This window comes from Thermobia domestica, chromosome 2 (genome assembly GCF_964235325.1).
Source record: "Thermobia domestica chromosome 2, izTheDome1.hap1.1, whole genome shotgun sequence".
NCBI lineage: Eukaryota > Metazoa > Arthropoda > Insecta > Zygentoma > Lepismatidae > Thermobia > Thermobia domestica.
In genome coordinates this window covers 51,231,645-51,257,596 of record NC_137455.1, presented here as the reverse complement: position 1 = coordinate 51,257,596, position 25,952 = coordinate 51,231,645, and the positions used below count along the sequence as shown (strand labels likewise).

The 25,952-nt window shown below is 35.2% G+C and overlaps 6 non-coding genes across 6 annotated transcripts; 1 reads left to right on the top strand and 5 right to left on the bottom strand.

The window, feature by feature from the left end:
- Positions 1-5,807: 5,807 nt before the first annotated feature.
- Positions 5,808-5,879, bottom strand: TRNAP-AGG (transfer RNA proline (anticodon AGG)). The gene has a single exon. It is a non-coding gene; the product is annotated as a tRNA-Pro (tRNA).
- Positions 5,880-10,906: 5,027 nt separating this feature from the next.
- Positions 10,907-10,979, bottom strand: TRNAR-CCU (transfer RNA arginine (anticodon CCU)). Its single transcript has one exon. It is a non-coding gene; the product is annotated as a tRNA-Arg (tRNA).
- A 3,127-nt stretch (positions 10,980-14,106) lies between these two features.
- TRNAP-UGG (transfer RNA proline (anticodon UGG)) lies at positions 14,107-14,178 on the top strand. Its single transcript has one exon. It is a non-coding gene; the product is annotated as a tRNA-Pro (tRNA).
- Positions 14,179-14,488: 310 nt separating this feature from the next.
- Positions 14,489-14,604, bottom strand: TRNAL-CAA (transfer RNA leucine (anticodon CAA)). The gene is made up of 2 exons: positions 14,567-14,604; positions 14,489-14,534 (listed from the first exon to the last, which is right to left on the bottom strand). It is a non-coding gene; the product is annotated as a tRNA-Leu (tRNA).
- Positions 14,605-19,588: 4,984 nt separating this feature from the next.
- Positions 19,589-19,661, bottom strand: TRNAR-UCU (transfer RNA arginine (anticodon UCU)). The gene has a single exon. It is a non-coding gene; the product is annotated as a tRNA-Arg (tRNA).
- Positions 19,662-24,726: 5,065 nt separating this feature from the next.
- Positions 24,727-24,798, bottom strand: TRNAP-AGG (transfer RNA proline (anticodon AGG)). The gene has a single exon. It is a non-coding gene; the product is annotated as a tRNA-Pro (tRNA).
- Positions 24,799-25,952: the final 1,154 nt, after the last annotated feature.

The window sequence follows — 25,952 nt, the reverse complement described above, 5'->3', positions numbered from 1 at the left end:
GTTTTAACGTCACTTCCACATAAGGAACACGTGAATGTAATTTTATGACATCATGGAGACAACACATCTTGTTCTTCACCTGAATTAATAAATCCAGAACCCCTACCACAAGATTTCACTAAAGTTTCTATGTTCTAGGGAATACACTTTATTCTTTAATTTTCTAAACAGTTAAATATAACGAATTTTATTTCAAATAACTTAAATATATAACATTTGTTCATTTATTAGTTCGTTTTTAGTGTTCTATTAGCACACAATGTATATGTTGAAAATTACAGAGTATAAATATTAGATTGTTGCGATTGAAGGCTAACTCTGAAAAGTACCAATAACAATAATTTAATTTGACTTGATTTTCAGTTTATCGTTCATTTCATCAACGAGGCTATATGGGACGTGGACCTAAAGCTTAATGTGGGATCCGAACCACATGAGCTCCCGCCTGGAATCGAACCTGAATCTCCTACACCAAAAGCGCCTATAATAATAATAATAATAATAATAATAATAATAATAATAATAATAATAATAATAATAATAATAATAATAATAATAATAGCTCTAATTCGTAGTTAGTGAAAGTAGTCTTTAGACACACACACAGTTTTACTATCATACGGAGCAATTAGATCCAGTGATGAAAAAATGTCCGGAGTCAGCTTGTGCAAAGTCCTTAACCATATGTTGACTGTTCGGCTATTTTAGAAGCTCTTCCTGGCAAAGTGTGGTCGAGATGCTAAATGTGGTGGTAGTCCGTGAGAGTTACGAGGAGACTACAGTGATCGAGGAAAAATTTCATCCACTCATGGAGACTCTGCACCGTCCTTTGTGTGTCATGTGCGAATGCACTCTTGCAACATAAGGACACCATGTCTGTTGACAATTGCTGGAATCTTGTTGTGCATTTCATGTAGTTTAGTACTGTAATGATCCTCAATGATTATTCCGCCTCAATGGAGAAAAACATGATGAATCACCTCCACTATAGACAAGCATAACAGTAAATAACATCTTTTGTGTTTGGAGTGGTGGATTCGGGAACCGTCCATAGCGTTATGATTGTTTTAGTATATTCATTTATTAGAAATAATAATACAATGCAGGAAATATTCCTGGCTTCACCAGCATGAAATTTCATAAACTGAACGGCGTATGGTGCTTTAATTCACTATATCTAGCCCTAATGCACTGTCGATAGTTTTCGAGCCCAGACGTGCAGAATATTCCGGTTTGAACTAGTAAACAAAATCACTCATAATTGTGAGTGATGTACTGTAAATGAGCGTGCTCAATAACACACTGTCTCGTGACTAACTGGGAACTCCATTCTGTCTTCTAAACATACACGAAGTTTGTGAGTCGATGCATGATTTCGATCCATTCATTGCTTGTGTTACATAGGGTGGTTGCATTACACTTTGAACACATAAAATTTTCCGATAGTTTAAATCAGGTAGTCTTTCCGTTTTTCTGTTAAGCAGATTCGATTTAACACAGATGTACCACCACTCACGTAGAAAATTAAGCTTCCTTAGAGCGGTAAACACAAAGTAGACGCAATGACCTTGAAACATTTTTTTACCCAAATACGGCTTAAATGACACAACTCTTCAACATATTCTCCATACACTTCTAGTAGCGTGGGATCAACGTTTGTATTCCGATGTCGTAACAGTGAGTCACCTCAAATGGAGCCAGTGTATGACAGCCATCTTCAATTGTCTACCACGATGAAAATGCTTACCGGATGGGAATGACTTGAAGTGTAAGAAGACATAAAAGACTTTCGGAGTAAGATCCGGACTATGTGATGGGCGGTCATGTTGGTGAAACACTCTCCAGTAGAACGACTGCAGAACATCAGTTGCCACCCACCGTACAGCCCGGATCTTGCTCGGAGATGTTTGTATGTCTTCTTACATCTTAAGACATTTATGTTTGGCAAGCATATTGATAGTGATGAACGGCTGTCATATATGGTCTCAATCCCAGACGGCTGACTGTTATGATAGCGAAATACAAAAGTTGATTCCACGGTATTACAGGTGTCTGAATTGCTATGGCGAATATGTTGTAAAGGAGTGTTACTTACGTTGTATCTGTGGCAATAAACGTTTCCAGGTCACTATGTCTTGCTTGTGTTTACCGCAATAGGTAAATTTGCTTTCTGGGTGCGCCTCGTATGTGGAATTATACTTGAAACTTAATGAAACAGTATTGCTTCTGTTAAATGCCTGTCTACATATACCTCACATTTAGTTTCTTCAAGTTTCACTATATATATTCAATATACAAATTCAATATAGATTCAATTATTTCAATGACATTCATTTTACGGTGTACAATTTTCTTAGAATTTCTGCAATATGATAATACTATTTAAAGTGTATGACGATATTTAAATATTTAATTATTCTTCTGTAACTAATGCTGAACGCTAGTCAAAATCTAATTTATTGCGTTAACAGAAATTTTGGTCTAAAACTACAATTGATTTTATTAACCTTATAACGACTCTATAGAAAAGCGTCGTCAACCTGGTTCGTCTTGTAATATATAAGTTACGAAGCGATAATTACTTTTCTTTATGCAAGAATCAACTCAGATATTCAAAGATCATTAGTCTCACCTTTATTGCATGATATGTCTTAAATATTCCTTTTTAAAACCGTGAAATACATAAATTCACTTGACTAGGTCAACACATAACATGTACATAGCCACAACTATCCCATAATAATCTCTTACATATATTAAAAACATTCTTCTTTTCTGTTAATTTAAAATGAACATTCTACTAAGTATATTACATATTTATGAGCACTTTTTGCCCACGGTACAGGTAAATATTATACAAACTAAAGTATTTCGTTATAGAAAATGTCGCCCGACAAAGGGACTGAATATAAAAGTCATGAGTATGCTTGGCTTTTATATTCAAGAACCACTGGTCTGATTAGATTAATGTTCGTACATTACATATGTTCTTTATATTTCGATCACACCTCGTATATATCTTCCTTACTTTTTGGTTAACCCTCATATATATATAAAATATTAGTTATTATCATTCACATAAATACATTTACAATAAATCTTTGATTTCATTAATATTTCTCTTTTATTACATTATTATTTATTCTTTATCATTAAAAACATCGTCGCTTAGAAATATAATTAACGAGGGTGAAACACAAATTATCAAGATTACTAGTTTCGATCATTATTACAAACGATGATGTGACAAATAATATTTGTTCTTTTCGGGCGCATTGTATAACAAATAAGTTAGATGTTGCAATTGTAATCTATACATAGTAGCACTAAGATGTCCAAAATAAAGAAGAATTTCATTCAAGGTAGTTATTGAATAATTGATTTTATAGAATGGATCTTGTTCTTAACATAATCTTTGACAATTAAACACAAATCAATCTAATATAAATAATCTTTGCCTTTAACTAATTATAAATTGAATTATGATTCTTCACATTAATAAGAAAGAATAAAAATTAAACATAACCTACGTTTGAATAATCAAATGGAAGTAAATAAATTTATTTTACAGAAACAAAAGACACCTTTTTGTTATTAAATAAACACATTTTTCATTATTATTGTTATTTTTCATTCTTATTTATTTGACCAAGAATGTTGGGTGCTACTAACTCTTTAACTAGATGCATTTCAAATATTTATAACCATCGTTTTCATTATTAATATTAACACAAACTTTAAAACGAAAATTCACAAGAATCTATAATCAACATGGGTTTAACCTAATTTCGTTAACGGTAATCATGTTACATTCGCACTGGCATATGAATCTAATAAAGTGCATTGTACCGCACAATCGTGGTTAGGTTCTACATTAGGTTGTACATGTCTTTCATCGTGATTTGAATTTGGATACGAAGTACCATCTCGTGAACAATGATTATGTCTATACATAGGATTGGTAGCATCTCTAGGATTTCGACATGTATTTCTATTATTTTTGTGTCTACTTCGGTTGATTAGGTTAGGCGGATTCCCTACATAGCCTTGTCTATTTTGTTCATTTTGATTGCTAGAGTATACTCGTCTTAGGTTCGGTTCAGTATTATTCACACTTCGGATATTCAAATTCCGAACAGGGACCAAATGATCTGAATTATTCTTATTTTTACCCATTCCTGGTTGTGTTAGATTCATAGCATGATATTGAGTTTCGTAGCATTGTACAAGCATTAATAAATGACTGAAACTCATACACTGTGTGGAAAATAAGATCTGCTGTAATTTAAATGGAAGCAAATTGCGAATCGATGCAATTATTCTTGATTCCGATTGCAAGGGATTAACAACCTTTAATTCATTATAGACATTTACAACAAACTCTACAATAGATTTGTGCAATCGAGGATTGAAATGTTGATTTCTAAGAGTGGCATCTCTGTTTGCCAGCAAAAAGTCATTTTCGTAATTCGCGATCAATGCCGCTTTAAATTCCTCATACTGCTTGCTAGCTTCGTTGAATTTCAGTTCTATCTTCTGTTCCATAGTCTGGCTAACTTCGTTAAATTTCAGTTCTATCTTCTTTTCCATGGTCTGGTTAGATTCGTTTAACTTCTGTTCCATGGTCTGGTTAGATTCGTTTAACTTCTGTTCCATGGTCTTGTTAGCTTCGTTGAATTTCAATTCTATCTTCTGTTCCATGGCCTGGTTAGCTTCATAGAACTTCTGTTCCATGATCTGGTTATATTCGTTGAACTTCTGTTCTATGGTTTGTTTTATCTCAGTCGTCATTTGCATAATTTGTCGCTGCACCGCTAACAAAAGTCGATCCTCAAATGACAAACTTGGTGTTGCACTAATTTCACCTGGATTACTGGTATTAGATTCCTGTTGCACTATTTCACTATCCATTTTTCTTTTGATGACCTTACCGCTTCGTAATACGGTTAAGTTCGTATTCATAAATGGTAATATCCAAGTAAATTCAGCCCTACTTTCCTTCTTCGGGAACTGAATTTTCAAAAGTCCCGGGTTTGGTAAACCAAATTTTTATAACGACTCTATAGAAAAGCGTCGTCAACCTGGTTCGTCTTGTAATATATAAGTTACGAAGCGATAATTACTTTTCTTTATGCAAGAATCAACTCAGATATTCAAAGATCATTAGTCTCACCTTTATTGCATGATATGTCTTAAATATTCCTTTTTAAAACCGTGAAATACATAAATTCACTTGACTAGGTCAACACATAACATGTACATAGCCACAACTATCCCATAATAATCTCTTACATATATTAAAAACATTCTTCTTTTCTGTTAATTTAAAATGAACATTCTACTAAGTATATTACATATTTATGAGCACTTTTTGCCCACGGTACAGGTAAATATTATACAAACTAAAGTATTTCGTTATAACCTTTATACAGCTATGCTGCTATGTAAAGTCCTATTTATATTATGTTAAAAAAATAATAAAATAAATAAAAATCATTTTATGCTTGTAGTGAATTTATGTTAATTTGATCTACGAAATGTTTATGCATACGTTAACTGTATGTCCTTACTTCCTTCAACTTCTCAGGACATCCTGGAGCATTTGGTAACAGTAGACGAATATATCCTCGTTTAGCGATGGGTAATAATGGTTTATAAATAGGAATCAAATTCCTTTGGTTTTCCATTAAACAAGCCGAAAATTGGTTAAAGGACTCTTTTTATAAGCAATATATTTACGCTATGTAATTTTGTGATATATAATTATAAAGATTTGATATACATAATTACTACGTGTTTAAAATTCAGGGCTCGTCCGGGATTTGAACCCAGGACCTCTCGCACCCTAAGCGAGAATCATACCCCTAGACCAACGAGCCAATTGAAAGGTTGTTTTTATTCTTCTTTTTATTAAAAGCGAGTTTCCTATTTTTGAATGAGAGAAATTGTTTTCACGTTTTGCTACGGTATTTTCATATATTTAATAACGGTTGCCTTCTTTCATTCTGTTAATAACCTCTATTATTCGTTCCGAGGACTAGTTGGACAAATCATAGCCTTTACTTTCAGAGTTGATCATGTGAACACGGGAAACAATAGAAATTATGAATTTTATTTATCTTTATCACTTTTTGACTCTTCAAAGGATCGATAACAAGTTTTAAATTCCGTGATGCAACAAAATAGCATGAATTATCACTTCTGAGGTGGAAATTGAACGGGTGGTTACAGTGTTATTGCCACCGCCCGCTGGAGTCACTCCTCTCGCTCGCTCCTTATAGAGAGCGAGCGAGAGAAGAGTGACTCCAGCGGGCGGTGGTTATTGCAATACGAAGACAAGTGTTAGGAATGAAAGTAAATGTTACCTGTTATTGAAAAGTTTTAGGTCAAAGTATACAGTGTTTATCTTTAGACATGTTATAGAATGTGTCACATTACTCAAATTCTCCGTCCTCCATAGCCCTACACGAAGAAAGGAAATTTCAGGTTCTATGAGGATACTATAATGTTAGTCTTGGAAAGACCTTGAAGATGGGACAGACTGTAGGAAATAGAAAGTAGGGAGAGACAATCAATAAGAAAAAAAATAGAGGGTGAAAAAGACGGAATATATTTAAGAAGTTGATTATGAAGGTGGTGGTAGAAGCAGGAGAAAACAAAAATTGTTAAAGCGGAGGAAAGCAGATAATAGGAAATGCGTGGTTTGGTTTGTGTGAATTTTCGCCAAATGTTTTTAGGCTACTCAATCATCGTACACCTGGGCATCAGTAATTCCTGTTTGTCCGAAAACTATTTAAAATAACTTATATTCAGAAAGGAGGTTTTCTTTTTAATTGTCTCCATCAGTGGCGGATCTCGAAAATAAAAACAGGAAAGGGGGAGTAACCAGAACCCGACTATGATAGGTAAATTATTAATTTATTATAAACTTTTAAAAATATATTAATAATAGCTTAAATTATTTTTGTCATTCAGAAACTGAGGGACTTAAGCCCCCCATCCCCGGGCTAGATGTGCCCCTGGTCTCCATTTTTATAGGTTGATTTGTGTGATGAAGTCAATATTCAAAACAAAACATACTTTCTTGAATTTGAGAAATAGTTTCTCAATGGCCAGCGAGGCCATTTGTTTCCCCTTAGAAACGAGATTTAATAATTCATGAGAATAACAATAATAAAATGTCTCGTTCTGTTTTATGTAAATTCTCTCACTATCTTTCATATCTTAGGAAGGGAAATTTCAAACTCTCGTTTCTAAGAAACAGGTCCTTGATACACAGATAAGAAATAGTTTGTCAAAAGTTTGCTGAGCGTGAAGGAAAGCAATGCCAACCATTAGACAAAATACTTCACTTAGATGTTAAACAGAGAGTTGTGTTTCCTTTCGCACAAAATTTCTAAATTGAATGCCTAATTTTCAACTGTCACTTGTCATTAATTAATGGACATCTCATTAGTCATCACATTCTTAAGGTTCATTTTTACTTTTGCATTTCATTAAATATAATCATACGGTTTCAGCCTTCTTGTATATATAAGCGTAAAAAGTACATTGTGCTGGCTTTCGGTACACGACTTAAAGGCGGTCTAATTTTGAATCAGATTTTCGAAAACATGAACCCATATACTGAATTCATTCGATCGGGTTCGAATTTGGCATGGTGGTCAGAACCGTAGCTAGAGATTTCGGCGCCCGGAGCAAAATAGAATTCGGCACCCCCTACAGTCACTGTACCATGATTTTCTTTTTGTTGTTGTTTTTTTTACATATAAAAGAAGCAGCTTTTTTAGTTATGCTACGCTGAATGTTTTTTCTAGCTGCATGGACAGACCATTACAATAGCAAAAGCGATCATTATGTATTCTTTTACAAATAAGAGGTTTTTAAGAGTTATTGTGGACTTTTTGTTACCTTTGCTTGTATACAATTATTTAGAATGTTTCATGCTATCAATAAGAAATGGAGTTCTAATACATTAGAAAATAAGTGCTTTTAAAATGTTCAAAATGGGTGACAGCATTAATTTCCAGTAATAATTATAAATTTCTGCAATTTTGTTGTATATATGACCATACAAATAGCATTTTAATTTCGATTCTTTTACGGTAAACATATTTTGCGAAATGTAACGAAAGTTCAGAAAGAGTCATCTTTGGACATTTCACAAAGTCTTCATTCTCACCGTCATGATGAATCAGATTGGGTAAGAAAAGCGTGATTATCTAAGCAAATTTATGACTATCAAAACGCCAAACACGTATGATCAGTAACGATCAGTAACGATCAGTAACGATCAGCCAAACGATCAGTAACTTCGATCGTTACTGATTTTGAAAACGCTCTTGCGTAAACTATAAATCATTACTCGGTGCTTTGTATATCATATCGTCATTAACAAATCACATATAATCACTTTTTAAGGTAATAAAAAGGTAATCTATTTCTTTGCAAACCGACAACAATGTTGATTTAAACCTTCCCGTTACCGCCCACCACTACGTTGACAAAACAGCACGTCTTTTGATACCGTGCGCCATCATATTGGCGTAGTCTATAGTGTATGAAACAAAAAAGAGTATAGCATTACATCTATTGTGCATAGAGACATGAAGTAAAAAGTATTTTGTTGTCTAGGGTCTCTACTTTAATTTTTTTGGTATTCGCCAATTCGTTTTCGGGACGACGCGACGTTTAGTCATTTCTAACACTTTTTCTTTTTCTTGCTTGTTAAGCGCCCTCTTGCTATCAGCGCCCGGGGCGACCACCTCGCTCTTGCCCTCTAGCTACAGCTCTGATAGTGGTAGATTTTGAGCAGATTCCCAAATATTATGTTGTATAGGCTTCTAATTGGTAAGTTATGGACAATCAGAACTCTAAATCAATTTATTTGGTATAATTAAACTGTAATATATTCCGATATATAGATCTTCACTTCCCTATTCCAATCCAATTCCTGTAATTAAAAAAGTACACAAGACAACAAAATAAGATGAAAGTACTTCATATGTTAATTTATTACATAGCTATCTACAGTTGGAATAGCCAGAGATGTTAAGAAAACGGTTGCAACCGTATCATTTGATGTCATTCAGGCATTTCCTTAAGAAGAATGAAGGGATGAGCTGGTAAAAAAAAAAAAAATACTTGGACAGGACGACTGCAAGAAACGATATTTGAACGCGCGCGTTCCAAAAAAAAAAAAATTACTACACCATGCCACGCATTGCTAATTTGCATCTAAAGACAAACCATCTAGCCGGTGTAGTACTGTGTGAGATTATTACATACATCATCATATGAGAAACAGTGCAGGTAAGCATAACAGTCATGTCAGCTAAATCAAATCAGTTGTGGATCCTGAAAAGAGGCCATATCTCTTATAGAAATTGAAAAACTGTGTCATGCAAACTAAAAATAAAGAACAAAAAGAAAGAAATGAAAAGAAAGGGAAACAATGTTTCTGATACAACTATAAGAAAAGTATTCTCAACGTCTTAATATAGTATTATTATTAATATCAAAGGATCAAGAGTCTTGGTTTGTTGGCTGGTTGAGTTCACAGCCCCTTTTCAGCATTAAGGCTATTTGAGATGTAGATCTGGAATATAACTTAAAGTAAACGCATAACAAAGTAACAGTTTAAAATACGTTTAGTGATATACAGTTAAGAATTACGATTAACTGTAAGATTCTATTTATTTATTTATTTAAGTATAATCTTTCCGAAAGAAGCAGATGCCAATGGAAGAACATCTAAAACTGAACCAAAAAACATATGTGAGGGCCAGAGTTAATTATGTTTATTATAGGGTAACTTCCTGTAAGTAGTTTTCAATAAAATCAAGGAAAACGAAATTTTATGTCACTAAAAGAACAATATCTCGTTTTTTGCCAATAATAACTGTAACTTTATATTCTATTGGAACAGATCGTTTATTTGTCTCTGTGGTATTTATATGTAAGAATACAATTAAGTAGAAGATTGCGTATTATTAGTCTTTTGAAAGTGATACAATTCTGCTAAGAGTGACACAATAATGATCCGCATCCTCATACTTGTAATAGTGATCTGCATGCTCCTAGCACTGAATATCGTGTTCATGAGTTTTCTCGGGGTGCTCCATTTTCTTCCAACCTTTCATTCCTCCATTCTTTCATCATCATTCACATGCTTTAATCATCCGTCTCACTTAGAATAAACAGCATAATCGTGATACGTTAAACTGAAAGATTTAATCATTTTTCACATGCTCCTAACAGTGACAGAAATACTTCTAATAGTAATCCATATGGTCCTAAAAGTGACACAAATATTTCTAATAGTAATCCATATGCAACTAGCAGTGACAGAAATACTTTTAATAGTGATTCATATGCTTATAACAGTGACACAAATACTTCTCATAATGATCCATTTGCTCATAACAGTGACATAAATACTTCTAATAGTGATCTACATGCTCATAGTATAAACACAATTAGTTGTAATTGTAATCCACATGCTTCTATCAGTGACATACAGAATCCTAACTTTCATGGAAATGATACTTTTAAAAACGGCAAAGTTTAATACTAACCAGTCGACTGGGATTATGTGTGGTCAGCAAATTGGTTACTTTTAGCGTTAATTCTGATTTTCATGACTGGAGAGCACTACTTCTTACTTCATATAACTCCCGCATTGTCTTTATGACTCGCGACAAACACCAATTACATCTGGAAATCCGATTACTGATCAAATGAGGTGTTTTCGTCTTGGTGCTCTCAATATAGTGATAACTGTTCACGATTAATGATTTGTCAGTCGTTTATATACGCCATTCATTTAAATTCAATATAGAAAATAACATTATGAGCAAGATAACATTTATCATTCGTTCATTTTTGAGAAATAATAAAATATTAATACCCCTGGTGGGATTCGAACCCACAATCCCCGGTTTAGGAGACCGATGCCTTATCCATTAGGCCACAGGGGCTCCATTATTTAAAGACCTAATCATTCTATATATTCCACACTCTCGCTCACTAACCTCATAGGAAAAACTTGTCAAGATCAGGTATACGTCATGAATACATCATATCGTAATTCTGGGCTGAAATTAATAAACCCGGTAGTGCGAACCACAGTTTGAAATATACTGCTCTAGGAAATATATTATCCTTTGCTACTGTGAAGTGTTAAATATATGCAATTTTACTTCAAGTGGCATAAATATACAACTGTTGTTGATTTATTGTTTTGTCCTTAGTGTTTCGTTTGCACTAATTAGAAATATTTGTGACATTGTTAAAAGCATATGGAACAGTATTTGAAAGTATTTTTGTCACTATTAGGAGCATGCGGATGAATATTAGATGTATTTGTGTCACTGTTAGCAGTATTATGTCACCGTTAGGTAAAGACATGCTGAAGAGCCCTCGCGATAGAGGTCGTGGTTTAAGTCGCGGTCGCTACCTCGATACTAGCACAAACACAAGAATTCAAATGGGTAAGCGCATGCCGAAAATGTGTGCTACATCGATACGTAGAGGTCGACCGCGAGGGTGAATTAGTGGTCGCGATGATAAATAACCAAACGCAACTAAGTTTGTTTTTACATGATGTTCAATGGAAGCATCGCTGTGGCTCGTGTTCTCATTGGTTCTCCATGAAGTGATGCACGGAATAAAGTCTTCATTTGTTTAGAATTTCGTCAGCAGACGATTGTGCGTGTCTATGCTCGAGAGGTTCTGCTGCTCTGTAAAATTTGATTGTGAAAGACATTGGGATAGCAATATGGGATAGTAAACACAAACATCATAATAGGCACGTTTTAAATAGCGAATAGAAGAAAATAGCAACTGAAATGGGAATGTCAGGAAAGTTATTCACATTTATTTTGAGAATTATACTGTAGCTTATAATTATATAAGTCAGTGGCGGTTACAGAGAGGGGGCTTTCTGGTTGAAGTCCGTAAATTCTGGAATTTCTATAGAAAAACGGAAGCTAATGTTTATCACATCTATGCTTAAAAACTTCACGCCCCCTCCCCCAATTCCGAGATTAATAAAAAAAAGGGTATCTTCTAAATTCGTTACTGATATTAAGTAAAGAAATACCTGTAAAGAGAGGCACGTATCCATACGGAGGAAACGTCGAATAATGGAATTGCGGTGACGAAAATTCATTTGCTGAAGTTAATACTCCCTTCACATCGAAACCGGAGGACATTCATGTTTTTGTTTCTTTGATTGTTTGTTTTATGGAATTTTACTTGGAAATGATTTCTCGCCTGAGTGCTGAAACAGCCCATTTGTTCAAAGAGAATTAAAAAAAATGTAAAAGTCTTTGATTTATTGATAGATTTTTATGCACTGCTGAAATAATTTCACACGTGTCACAGTAAAGTTTGTCCTGAAACAGAACTTACAGCAAGGATGCGACCTCCTCGCTATGTGCGGCCTTCATCCTTCGCGATCTAGACATCGAGGTTGCGACCGAGACTTCGATCACGATATCTCTTCGGTATGTCTTTATCCTTAGAAGATCAATAATATAGTTATACATCTTCTAGTTAAATGTATTTTTGCATATGAACAGTACAGGAATAAATAAACGATCTGTTCTAACAGAATAAAAAGTAGCAGTTATTACTGGCAAAAACGAAATACTTTTAATGCTATATACATTTGTTTTCTCGAAAACTACTCACGGGAAGTTCTGGAAGATACAGGCTATTAAGATTGGGGTGGTGCGTTTAAAATAATTCGATTGACGTGTGCTACTATCAAAAGAAAGAGAAAACATCAAAATTACAATACAGTAGTCTCTATCTGCAATCACACACTTTTCTATCACTTTGCCGACGATTTGTATGTATAACGAAAGAAATTTGGAGACTGGGACTCGAAGAAGTCCTTAACCTCACATTACACCGCCCCGCCATCGAAGAAGTTCTTCCCTCGGAAGAAGTGATCGAGATGCCAGAGAAGATGGTAATCAAGGAAAGACATCACGGTGGGTGAGGAAGGGTTTCGTTGAGTGACATGTGGGCGTGCAACATCAGGATATCATATATAGACCGTATATTGACCATTGCTCGATGCTTGCAGACATGTTTGTGATGCATTTCATGAAGACCAGCACTGTAAATACCCGTAATGGTGGTTTAGCCTAGTTCGAGAAAGACATAATAGATTACCTCCACCATAAACCACAACACCTGCAATAACATCTGCAGATGGAGAAGTGGTTTTGGAATCCGTCCTGGACTTTGATAACGGTCAAATCACTCTGTGTAGAAGCAGATAAAGTTTTCGTCACAAATCATAATTCGATGCAGAAAATTCTCCCGGTTATTTGGTACACTCAGAAGTTTCACATTTATGTATAGCAATCCTTGTTGGATACCAAGTTATGTGGCTTACATGAGTCCATTTTTTTCCACGTTACTGACTTCGCGCAGCTGCCGAAGCAGGTTAGTATGATGTAAGCCTAACTCGTATTCAATTACATGAATACATTTCCGAGAGTCTGCTTCCACTGTATTCCTGAGAAACTCATCCGAACATCCTGTTAATTGGTGCTTGTTGGACTCGCTATTCGACGTTCTATTACCTGCTTGAATTAACATAAATCAACTTGTATATGAAATGTTCATTGCACAAATGTTTGCTGATGTTTTTCGCGGTAAGATTTGAAATTAGTGAAAACAGTGGAAGATGAGGAAACAGTTAAAATTTTTAGTGGACACAGTGAAAATATGGTTACCCTGGCTTAGCCATAGCCTTCAGTTTGAAAGAGGTCCGCATATTTTATTGATGGATATTCTTAGGTAGTAATCCGATTATGGTATTCTTTCACTGAGAAAGGTTTTGCTGGAGAGAAGTGGAGAATACGTAGGCCTATCCTATGTGGATTCTGAAAATAAATGTGACTGAAATCTGTCAAAAATAAACGTAGAGTTCCTAAAACAACTAATAGAGGGCATTGACATAGCAAAAAATGACAACCATTATCAGGATAACGAAATGTACTCTACTGGAACACATGACTCAATTATTCTTTTTGCGGTGAGAAAGTTCTTACTGGATAAAAGAATAGCAAAACTGTGTAGGTAGCTGGCTCGTTGGTCTAGGGGTATGATTCTCGCTTTGGGTGCGAGAGATCCCGGGTTCAAGTCCCGGACGAGCCCTTCATTTTAAGCATGCAGTGATATACACTTCGAATGATGTTAGTTCTTTATTAAGTTGTGTAAAATATATTGTTTATAAGTATATATGTTCTGATAATCGGAAAATTTTTGTTCCAAATAAACGTCCTGCGAACAAGGGCGCATCCATGGGTGTTCTATCGGGTCCGAACCCATATTCGTATCTCAACCTATATATTAGGAAAAAAATATTTTGTATTATCATATAAGATGGTTGCAATTGCAATATCAAGTAATGTTACTAAATAGTTTCTAATTTTGGAAAAGAATTTTCTTCTCAATACTAAAACCTTGTCAGGAGTGGGATTCGAACCCACGCCCTCATAAGAGGACAAGAATTACTCAGGACCTTTAAACAGGCAAGTTTGCACTTGAGTCTGGCGCCTTAGACCGCTCGGCCATCCTGACGACATCAACAATACCTTGTAATTGCATTCGCCACTCATGAGGCTAACAATGTCTCGTGGAGAGCATGGAAAATATGTGTCAAACAAGTTCATTATTTTAATGGAGAAACGGTGATTCTCTAGAGTTCGTAGAGATTCATGGGCAGCGACTATATTGGGGAGAAGGCATATGACTTATGTGGCATTTCTTTGTGTAGCAATGTGCTAAACACATTGAAATTTGCAAAGCAATTGAAATGTTTTGCATGGCAGTTTTGATAGCAAAAAATAATAATTGTGCTAATTCATCAAATGGAAGTCCAAACCAACAACACATGAAAGGTAGAGATTGTATTATTATATACGTTGGTAGAACTAAAATGAACTTCGTTTCACATTGGCAAACTTCCAAACTATGCTAATTTAATAGGTCTACTGGAAGTAGTAAATTTACGTTATAACTTTCGTTTACAGTAGAGGAATAATATCAGAGATGGGATCTATTTCTAGAGTGGTGATGACTTCATATCGAAAACAGTTTCTTTCCATCTTTTACAATAATTATTATATATGGAATCAATTGAAACCGGAATTATATTAGGTTCCATACTGGCAGTTTCAGTAGAAGAATATGGAGATGAGAGGGAAGATATTTTGAGTACTCTCTATCCACGTTAAAAATTATTTTGACGTCTTCTATTACCGTTTGTTTTCTATGAGAATTAATGTTGGATTTGGAAATGCTAGCTATTTCCATTGCTTTTGATAGCAAGAGATGAGTAAAGTTCAGAAATAGTAGTTATCTTTAGGGTTCATAATACATATAAAACTCCTCGCTATCTATTATTTTTCAGAATGACAAATTAATGGTGAAACCAGAAGTCATAGATTTTCACCACTTCCGGTTTGTTTGGGTAGGGTGAAGATTACGCTAGATCAGTGGTTGTCAAACTTTGCAATAACACAGACCCCTTGTGGATTTGGAAAATGACCCGCGGAACCCCTTGCAATGGTATCTGAAATTTCACATACATTAAAAACTATTCTGATTAGAATTACCACTAACAAAAAAAAAAAAGAAAGAAAAATATTGTAATAAGTAATTACTGAAGAAAATTTCAATTGAAAATACAGTAACTTTCAAGACTGAAAATCAATATACTTTTTTTTTTCTTTAAAGGAAATTCACTTGATAAACAATGTTCTCAAATGTGGGGTCACTAGCATAAGGAATAAAGTTCTTTCTGTTTTTCCATAAGTGCACTGAAATCCGGAATAAGTTTTGTCACCATCAATCTTAGATCCGATTCCACATTAAGACGATTTCGATTTCAGACTCTAATACTGCAAGGAGCAGAAAAGGTCTGTTCACTTAAGTAAGTGGTAGGGAAAGCCATCAAATGTTGCAATGCATTTATAAACAACTCTTCATAATCACAAGGCAGAAATTTAGTAAAGTAGCAAAACATTTAAATTTACAAACGTAAGTATAATTTCTAATTGCTTTCTTTTTAGTAACTGAAAAGAATGCTTTTTGCGTGATAGCTGTGAGTTCCATTTTATTATAACACATTTCAATTTTCAGGCGTCGCAGATCTCCTGGCTGCGTCCCACGGACCCCAGGGGTCCGCGTACCCCACTTTGAGAACCACTGCGCAAGATTGTATAAGAAAAAACATTTCTTTTGGATCTTAACCGTTTCTGTGTTTGGTGATCAACGTTAAAACCAGAAATGGTATATTTCTATCACTTGTGCATCCCCATTTCAAATAACCAATTCTCGGTAACTCTTACCCTTTTATTCTTGATATGTGTAGGTCGGCAGACGAATGGACATAGTCGTTCTGCAATATTTCCTATATTTATGCATAGCAAAGTTTGGAAGTCTAAAAAGAATTTTAAATATTCATAGTTCTCAGTATTTGTACTTTGAATATTAAAAATAAACACTGTGAGTGACATTTGTCAAATACAGTAAAATCAGAGTTTTTGAAACAACTAATAGAGGGTACTGGCCTAGTAAAAGATGACAGCCATTAAGAACATGACGAAACGGATACTGTAGTGTAACACGTGACACAATATTTCTTGTTCCAGTTAGAAAGTTCTAAAGAGATAAAAGAATAACCAGAGCTTTTTATAAATGGCTCGTTGGTCTAGAAGTATGATTTTCGCTTAGGTTGCGAGAGGTCCTGGGTTCGAATTCAGGACGAGCTCTTGATATTTAATACGTAGTAATTATGTCGTAACGCAATGTTTCTGTATCGTCAAGATGTATAATATATCGTTTACAAGTACTGTATATATATTCTTCGGATAACCGGAAAATTCGTTTTGTTCTAAACTAAATAACAAACTGTGCTGGGAACAGCAGACAATCCGGAAGTTAGAAGTTTGCCTCCTCCTGAAACGAAAGGTTAGATCTCTGTGGATTTTTTCAGCGATACAAGATAACATTTTTCAGGATCAATTAATATATTAAATCAATAATTTACTGTCAATATATTATTACTACGAACTTTGAAGAATCCCGTAATGTTACAGAGGTAATGCTTTGCACCCCTCTCTTTCCTTACATCCTTTCGAGGGGAATTAAGAGATACAAACCTCTCCAGGCAAAGAGTTATAAAATTTTTGGAGACATTTTTCTGTGATTAATTCGCCCCGTTATCTCAGGCGGGAAAGCGAAGGGACATAAACCTTCGTAGACTGGCCAGACATACTTTTAGAAAATGAAAATTAACAACTTCATATTGCATTATACAGAGGTCTTATACAAACTGTAGAACGGGTATTATAATATAGTAAGTTATGATAACGGGTCGATTTTTTCCACTTACCTGCTTTCAAAAACTTTTCTTAACGCTCCTGTTTCAACAGGGTCAAGTAGATACCTAAAACATACACACACTTTAAACAAGAACATTAAAATAAAATGAATTTGTTATAATGTAGAAATATCAAATCTCGTGAATATGGGAACGTGAAAGCTGATTTTAAAAGTTGAACTTAGCAGCATAAAAAGAAATATGACGCATACACACACACAAACACCTGGAGTGAAACTACGTATAAGATTCCATATGTTTACGCCAACAGCTAATAAAGGAAAAACTCTAAATATGCATTATACATGTATTGAGTTAATAAACTCCCTTTCTTTCGGAAATGCCTACTTCTATTTTCTTATCTAAAGCTTACCAGGAGTCTCTTTCTGCACTTTGCAGTATTTCTAAAGTTACAGTGAAAGCCAGATGTAACGCGGTTGGTGGGAGACCCACTACACCCTGCAGTATATAAGCTACAATTAAATTGTCACAATAGTTTTAAATCTACAAATTACCTGCATGCTAACACCATCTACCTAGGTACTGGCGTAAGACAGGCTGGCAAGCACGCTGCGGTGCAGCAACTGTTCATTATTAGGAATTAACGTTACTCAAAGTCTGAGGTACTTCCTTTCATAATAAGGATTTCTTTAACTACTGAAGGCAGATCGATAAGGCTCCTCTTCGATTGTTTAATACTATTTTCTTTTAAAGTAGAAGAATAAGGAGATCATACTTAATCTATATTGGGTACACTGGATCCAGTTAAAAAGCAGTTTGTAATCTTCTATTACCGTTCCTTTCTGCGGGAATTAATATTGAAGTTGGATACCGTAGTTATATATCCACTGCTTTCGGACCAAGAGAGAGACAATGTTCAGAGTTAGAACTTATCTTTAGAGTTCAGAAGCCAATAAAACTCCTCGCTATCTATTCTTGTAGCACATTGGCCAAGCAGTGTTGGAACCGAAAATCTTAGATTTTCACCACTTCCGGTTTGTTTGAGTAGAGGGATGAAGCTGGAAATAACGGTTGATTATATAAGAAAGCCATTTCTTGTGGATCTTACCGTTTTTGGTTTTGGTGTTCAAGATTCAAACCAAAAATGGTTTATTTCTATTTCTTTCGGACCAATTTCAAACAACCATTTCTCGTTGTCCCTTACCATTGTTACTCTAATACTCGTTGATCGATAGGCTAACGGACATAGCCGTTCTGCAAGATTTCCTATATTTATGCAGAGCATAGTTTGGAAGTCTAAAAAGAATTTTAAAAATACATAGTTCTCACTTCTCAGCATTTGCATATTAAATCCTGGAAATGAACTCCGTGATTGACATTTGTCAAATACAGTAAAAGTAGATTTCTTAAAGGAACTAATAGAGGGTAATGACATAACAAAATATGACAGCCATTTTCAAGATGACGAAACGGGTACTGTACTGGAACACGTGACATAATATTTCTTGTTCCGGTTAGAAAGTTCTCAATAACTCTTGAACCACCTGACCGATCTGGATCAAATTTTCAACATAGATGACGTTTTGGCCTGGGATGATATTTATCTATTCATTTTGACAATAGAACTTAGGGGAGAGGAAGGAAGGAGTTACAAATAAATGAAACTTCATAACTATTGAACCAAACGATCAATCTCAATCAAATTTTTAATATAGGCCTGAGATGTTTTATTTTTATCATTTTACTTTGACGGTAGAATACAGGGGAAGGGGAGATTATATAAAAAGTAAATGAAACTTAATAACTCTTAAACCAGCAGACAGATCTGAATAAAATTTTCAACCTACATAAGTTCGAACTCGAGATGCTTCTTATCATATCACTTTGACGGTGTAACTTAATGGAGGGGAAAACACATTTAAAAATCATCGAAAATGGCAATATTAGTGTCGAATCTATAGGTTTCGGGATTGCTGAGATGAACAGTGACACTTCTGATGCCACTTAAATCCAAATTCAACTCCGCAACTTGAGTCAGGGGGAGCGCTTCTTAAGTAATATTAAAAAGCGACTAACTAATGGAACATATTACTATTTTCTTTCTTAGTTTAACCCAGCGAAGCGGGTAACTGATGCTAGTATAAAGTAACAATAATATCTGTTAGAAGTAGAATTTTCTTCATTGGTCATTTATTGAGAAATAATAATAAAAGGCAATACCCCTGGTGGGACTCGAACCCACAATCCCCGGTTTAGAAGACCGATGCCTTATCCATTAGGCCACAGGGACTACGTATGCCTACGTACGGACATAAGTCATACGTATGCTTGCCAACCGCACTGAAGTTCGCAGTCGCTGGAACTCGCGCTCTAAATTATCCTGAACCCGTGCTTCCCTTTTTTAATCAAAGTTGAGCTCACGCAGTCAGTGCACTCATTGCCAGTGAAGACTTCAAAAATACCAAGAGTAAAACGAGTGTTGCCGGTGGCATATAGGAAAGTTTGTCAAGGAAATGAGTTCAAACTTCGAAGTTTCATATATTTTCAGTAGTTTTCGTGCATGTTGTTATATAGTAACTGTTTACTTTTGCATAATATCTTGCTTAAAGGGGATTAAAATTTCGAACTCTCCTCGTGTGTTACTCAATATTGGTAATTTATGATATTGCTTGATTTCCAGTGTCGACTACCCACGCTAATCACTATTTCTTCATAACGGATGTCATGCAACTGATTTATTAGCACAGGTTACTTACATCGATCACCAACATTCTAATCCATACTATTGATTACTAGTGTCAACTAACCGACACCTTTCACATTTTAAAATAAACTAACAGATACAAATGAATGGCATATAAAAAGGTACAAAATTTCAATGTCAGACGTAGACGCCAATCCAAAAAAGATGGCCGCCAGTATCTCTCATATACAAATTATGAGCTCCCCCTTCCCATACAGCCTTTGGCTTGACAAAGAAAGAGATTACATCAGGTCGTAAAATTTCAAAATCAATTCAGGATAATCAATTTTGAAGTCGATAGTTCATATACATGTTAAATACTATCTTACCTTAAGACTTCACGTTTTTCTCGTCTCGTCTCGTGCAAAGCATGTCTCGTCTCGTGTCTCGTCTCGAAAAAATGTGCTCGTCCCGTCTCGTGTCTCGTCTCGAGAGGTTCTGTCCCGTCTCGTCTCGTCTCGTCCCGTTTGTCTCGTTTTGTCTCGTAAAAAAGTAGCAGCATACCATGCGAACGAAAGTAAAATGTAGCAGGCTGCACCACGCTAATCAAGATACAACGAAGTTACAAGTATTACCCAGAACACACAAGACAAGAAATGTCACGGCAGCTACACCATGAAGCCTGCCATGTCACCTCTAGTGTATGTGGTAGTCGGTTCGATCTCGGTTAGTGCTATGTAAGCTTTGTGATGGACAAACATTGAATGTGTGTAGGGACCGCGGTGGCTCAGTGGTAGAGCGTTCACCTCTGGTGCTTGGGGTCTCGGGTTCGATCCCAGCCACGCCAAGTGAACTTTGTGGTGGACAAACACCGTGTGCGTGGGTTTTCTCGCGGTACTCCCGTTTCCTCCCATTTTCTTCATTCCATCATTTCACTCATTACTCATCATCACTGTCTCCTTTAGCCTAACCGGCATAACCGTTGGACGTAAAACTCAAAAATTTCATTTCATTTTTCGAATGTGTGTTTTCTCGAAGTTGTCTAGTATCCTACCAGTTTCTTCATTCCACTAATTTTCCCATCATCATCCATTCGGCCAAAGTTGCCTAAAGGTCTTAAAAATAAATTCAAATAACCTCACAAGGTAAGGACAAATAGTTTACAAGATAATATATCTCTGCTGTTAGTTGTCTGAGGCTTCTCGACCCTGGCTTTTTTTTTTTTTTTTTTTTTTTTTTTACATTCTGAAACATTGAAATTTGTTTCACCAGTTTCAATACATGATTATACAGCAAATTGCTCATAGGTATGTCGAAGATGAAGACATTAATGTCATATAATGTTTACACGACAAGCAGAGTTCGATGTAAAGGTGTCACCATCCCCGACACTATCATATACTATCAGTCCACTTGCTTTATAGTATATATATATATATATATATATATATATATATATATATATATATATATATATATATATATATATATATATATATATATATATATATATATATATATATATATATATATAGAGAGAGAGAGAGAGAGAGAGAGAGAGAGAGAGAGAGAGAGAGAGAGATGTAAAAATATATAGATAAATATAGAGATAGATACGTGTGTACACTTTGATTTCATATATTCCAGCCTTTAGGTTTCACAGTGTTAACCCATACCAATCCAAAAACTACTTTCCATTTTAGCATGTTTAGATTTGTTGTAATTATTATTATTATTTTAAAAAAAAGCTCGGAACCAAATAATTTTATTGAGTAATGGAAAGTATTTGATTGAAATGTTATATGTTACTGCACAGTAAGTTCTACTTAAAGTGCCATAGTAATGGGAGCTGAACGACACATCGGACAAAAGAATGCTTGGGGCCAGTCTTCACCTCCATGGTTCAAATCTGTTCCCATAACCGCGGGGTGTGTGCTACTATGTGGTGGTTGCCCCGTTTGTGTAACAAACTCATGACCGTACACACAGATTAGCTAGTGGCTAAAAAAAGTTGATTTTTGGGTGGCCATTTTGGATTAAAGTTTCCTATATTGTCGTGATCTATTCGCAATCATACAACGTACATCTTCATACCAAGCCGAGCGGTCTGCGGCGATAGACCATGGCTTTAAGGCCCCGGGTTGTGTCCCGGAAGGGTCATGTGTATGGATTTTAACAGCATTTGTTTTTTCGTATTGTGTCAGGGGGCGAAATCGTATGGGATAAAAGGATTTCAGTTTGAAAAAAATGGAGAGAATATCCTCCCCAGGATACTTTCATGGGAGTAAGGAATTAGTAAAAATATAGGATATACATTTTATAGCAGGTTTAAAAATATGGTTTGGGTATCCTATTTCTTTTCTGTTAATTATGTTCTCCAATGTTCAAATTTTGATCATTCTCATGATATTTTCTGCTTTCAACGGAGTTCCATGAATATTATACCAAATGTTCTTTAAACATATCAAGTTCGAGAGATTTTGTATGCCTGTAAGAAACAATTTCTGAAGATAATTGAGGTCCTAATGAATATTATTCACTAGGAAAGGGAAATATTCCCCTCCTCTCAACATGGAAGCAGAGGGCAATTTCACACTCTGGTCAGATCAAACATTTCCGCGTAACAAAACGAAGGTCCCCCTGTAAAACCTCTTCACCGAAAGTGTTATTGTTAGTATCATAAATTTGCTGAAAGCAAACAATTTGAAGGGTTCGTCGATAATATCTTTGCTTTCTTTGTCCTTCGCCCGCCTTACAAACGAAGAGGTGAATTTTACAACATGACTGCTGTATAATAAGCGAGCGATTGGTAAAATGTTAAAAGTATGTTTTTATGTGTATGAGTGTGTGTGTGTGTGTGTGTGAGAGAGAGAGAGAGAGAGAGAGAGGGAGAGAAAGAGAGAGACAGAGAGAGAAGACAAAATTTTAGTTGCAAGATGACATACTTCAATTGCCGTTTTTGGTTCATATAGCAAAAAGAATACCGCCACCAGAGAATAAAGACAAGTGTAATCTGTTCTGTTCTCTTCCGCCATCTCAGCCAGAACTTTCAACTACAGCCTGTAATGAGTGTAGAACTTACCCAGTTTTCAAATTGAATAGATGGTAGTGGTAGTTCGGTTTCTTGACCTTGCAAAAATCTTCCCTGTCTTTGATTTTGTTTGTCATCATTCCAGCCAGAAATAAAAAAATGAGAATTCCTCAGTTTACAGCAAGGGGAACTGGGGACAAGACATTAAGGATGATATTCCTGGAAGCTCGTGTATCACGATTGTTTCATTCAATAGACAGAGGACAGTTTTCTATGAAGGCTTTTCAACATGTTTTCTCACAAGGGGGATTTTCCTTTTGCAACTTATATAACCACTGACAATTTCAATCTTGGCCATTTCCGCCAGCGTTTTCATTTTCGAGACACGAGACGAGACGAGACATTTCATGAGACGTCCCATCTCGTCTCTTGTCTCGTCTCGTTTTCGAGACGAGATACGAGAAATGTCTCGTCTCGTGGCAACACTACTATCAAAATGCTTAACGGATGGGAATGACTTGTAGTGTAAGAAGACATAAAGATTTTCGGAGCAAGATCCGGACTATATGATGGGCGGACATACTGGTGAAACACTTTCGAGTAGAACGACTGCAGAACATCAGTTGCCACCCACCGTACAGCCCGGATCTTGCTCCGAGAGATCTTTACGTCCTCTTACACCTTAGGACATTCACGTTTGGTAAGCATATTGATAGTGATGAACGGCTGTCATATACTGGTCCCAATCCCAGACGACTGACTGTTATGATAGCGAAATACAAAAGTTGATTTCCACGGTATTATAGGTGACTGAATTGCTATGGCGAATATATTGTAAAGGAGTGTTACTTACGCTGTATCTGTGGCAATAAATGTTTCCAGGTCACTGTCTTGCTTGTGTTTACCGCAATAGGTAAATTTGCTTTATGGGTGTGCCTCGTATGTGGAATTATACTTGAAACTTAATGAAACAGTATTGCTTCTGTTAAATGCCTTTTCACATGTACCTCACATTTAGTTTTTCAAGTTTCACTGTATATATATTCAATATACAAATTCAATATAGATTCAATTATTTCAATGACATTCATTTTACGGTGTACAATTTTCTTAGAATTTCTGCAATATGATAATACTATTTAAAGTGTATGACGATATTTAAATATTTAATTTTTCTTCTGTAAGTAATGCTGAGCGCTAGTCAAAATCTAATTTATTGTGTTAACAGAAATTTTGGTCTAAAACTACATTTGATTTATTAACCTTTGTACTGCTAGTTTGCTGCTATGTAAAGTCCTATTTATATTATGTTAAAAAAATAAAATAAAAATCATTTTATGCTTGTAGTGAATTTATGTTAATTTATTCTACGAAATGTTTATGCATACGTTTACTGTATGTCGTTACTTCCTTCAACTTCTCAGGACATCCTGGAGCATTTGGTAACATTAGACGAATATATCCTCATTTAGCGGTGGGTAATAATGGTTTATAAATAGGAATCAAATTCATCTGATTTTCCATTAAACAAGCCGAAAATTGCTTAAAGAACTGTTTTTATAAGCAATATAGTTAGACTATGTAATTTTATGAAACATAATTATAAAGAATTGATATACATAGTTACGTGTTTAAAATTTAGGGCTCGCCCGGGATTTGAACCCAGGACCTCTCGCACCCTAAGCGAGAATCATACCCCTAGACCAACGAGCCAGTTGAGAGGTTGTTTTTATTATTCTTTTTATTAAAAGCGAGTTTCCTATTTTTGAACGAGATAAATTGTGTCACGTTTTGCTACGGTATTTTCATATATTTAATAACGGTTGCCTTCTTTCATTCTGTTAATGACCTCTATTATTCGTTTCGAGAACTAGTTGGAAAAATCATAGCCTTTACTTTCAGAGTTGATCATATGAACAGGGTGAAACAATAGAAATTATTAATAGGAAATGCGTGGTTTGGTTTGTGTGCCTTTTCGCCAAATGTTTTCAGGGTACTCAATCATCGTACACCTGGGCATCAGTAATTCCTGTTTGTCCGAAAACTATTTAAAGATAACTTATATTCAGAAAGGAGGTTTTCTTTTTAATTGTCTCCATCAGTGGCGGATCTCGAAAATAAAAACAGGGAAGGGGGAGTAACCCTAACCCGACTATGATAGGTAAATTATGAATTTATTATAAACTTTTAAAAATATATTAATAGTAGTTTAAATTATTTTTGTCATTCAGAAACTGAGGGACTTAAGCCCCCCAACCCCGGGCTAGATGTGCCCCTGGTCTCCATTTTTATAGGTTGATTTGTGTGATGAAGTCAATTTTCAAAACAAAAAATACTTTCTTGAATTTGAGAAATAGTTTCTCAATGGGCAGCGAGGCCATTTGTTTCCCCTTAGAAACGAGATTTAATGATTCATGAGAATAACAATAATAACATGTCTCGTTCTGTTTTATGTAAATTCTCTCACTATCTTTCATATCTTAGGAAGGGAAATTTCAAACTCTCGTTTCTAAGAAACAGGTCCTAGATACACAGATAAGAAATAGTTTCTGAAAAGTTTGTTGAGCGTGAAGGAAAGCAATGCCAACCATTAGACAAAATACTTCACTTAGATGTTAAACAGAGAGTTGTGTTTCCTTTCCCACAAAATTTATAAATTGAATGCCTAATTTTCAACTGTCACTTGTCATTAATTAATGGACATCTCACTAGTCAACACATTCTTAAGGTTAATTTTTACTTTTACATTTCATTAAATATAATCATACGGTTTCACTCTTCTTGTATATAGAAGCGTTAAAAGTACATTGTGCTGGCTTTCGGTACACGACTTAAAGGCGGTCTAATTTTGAATCAGATTTTCGAAA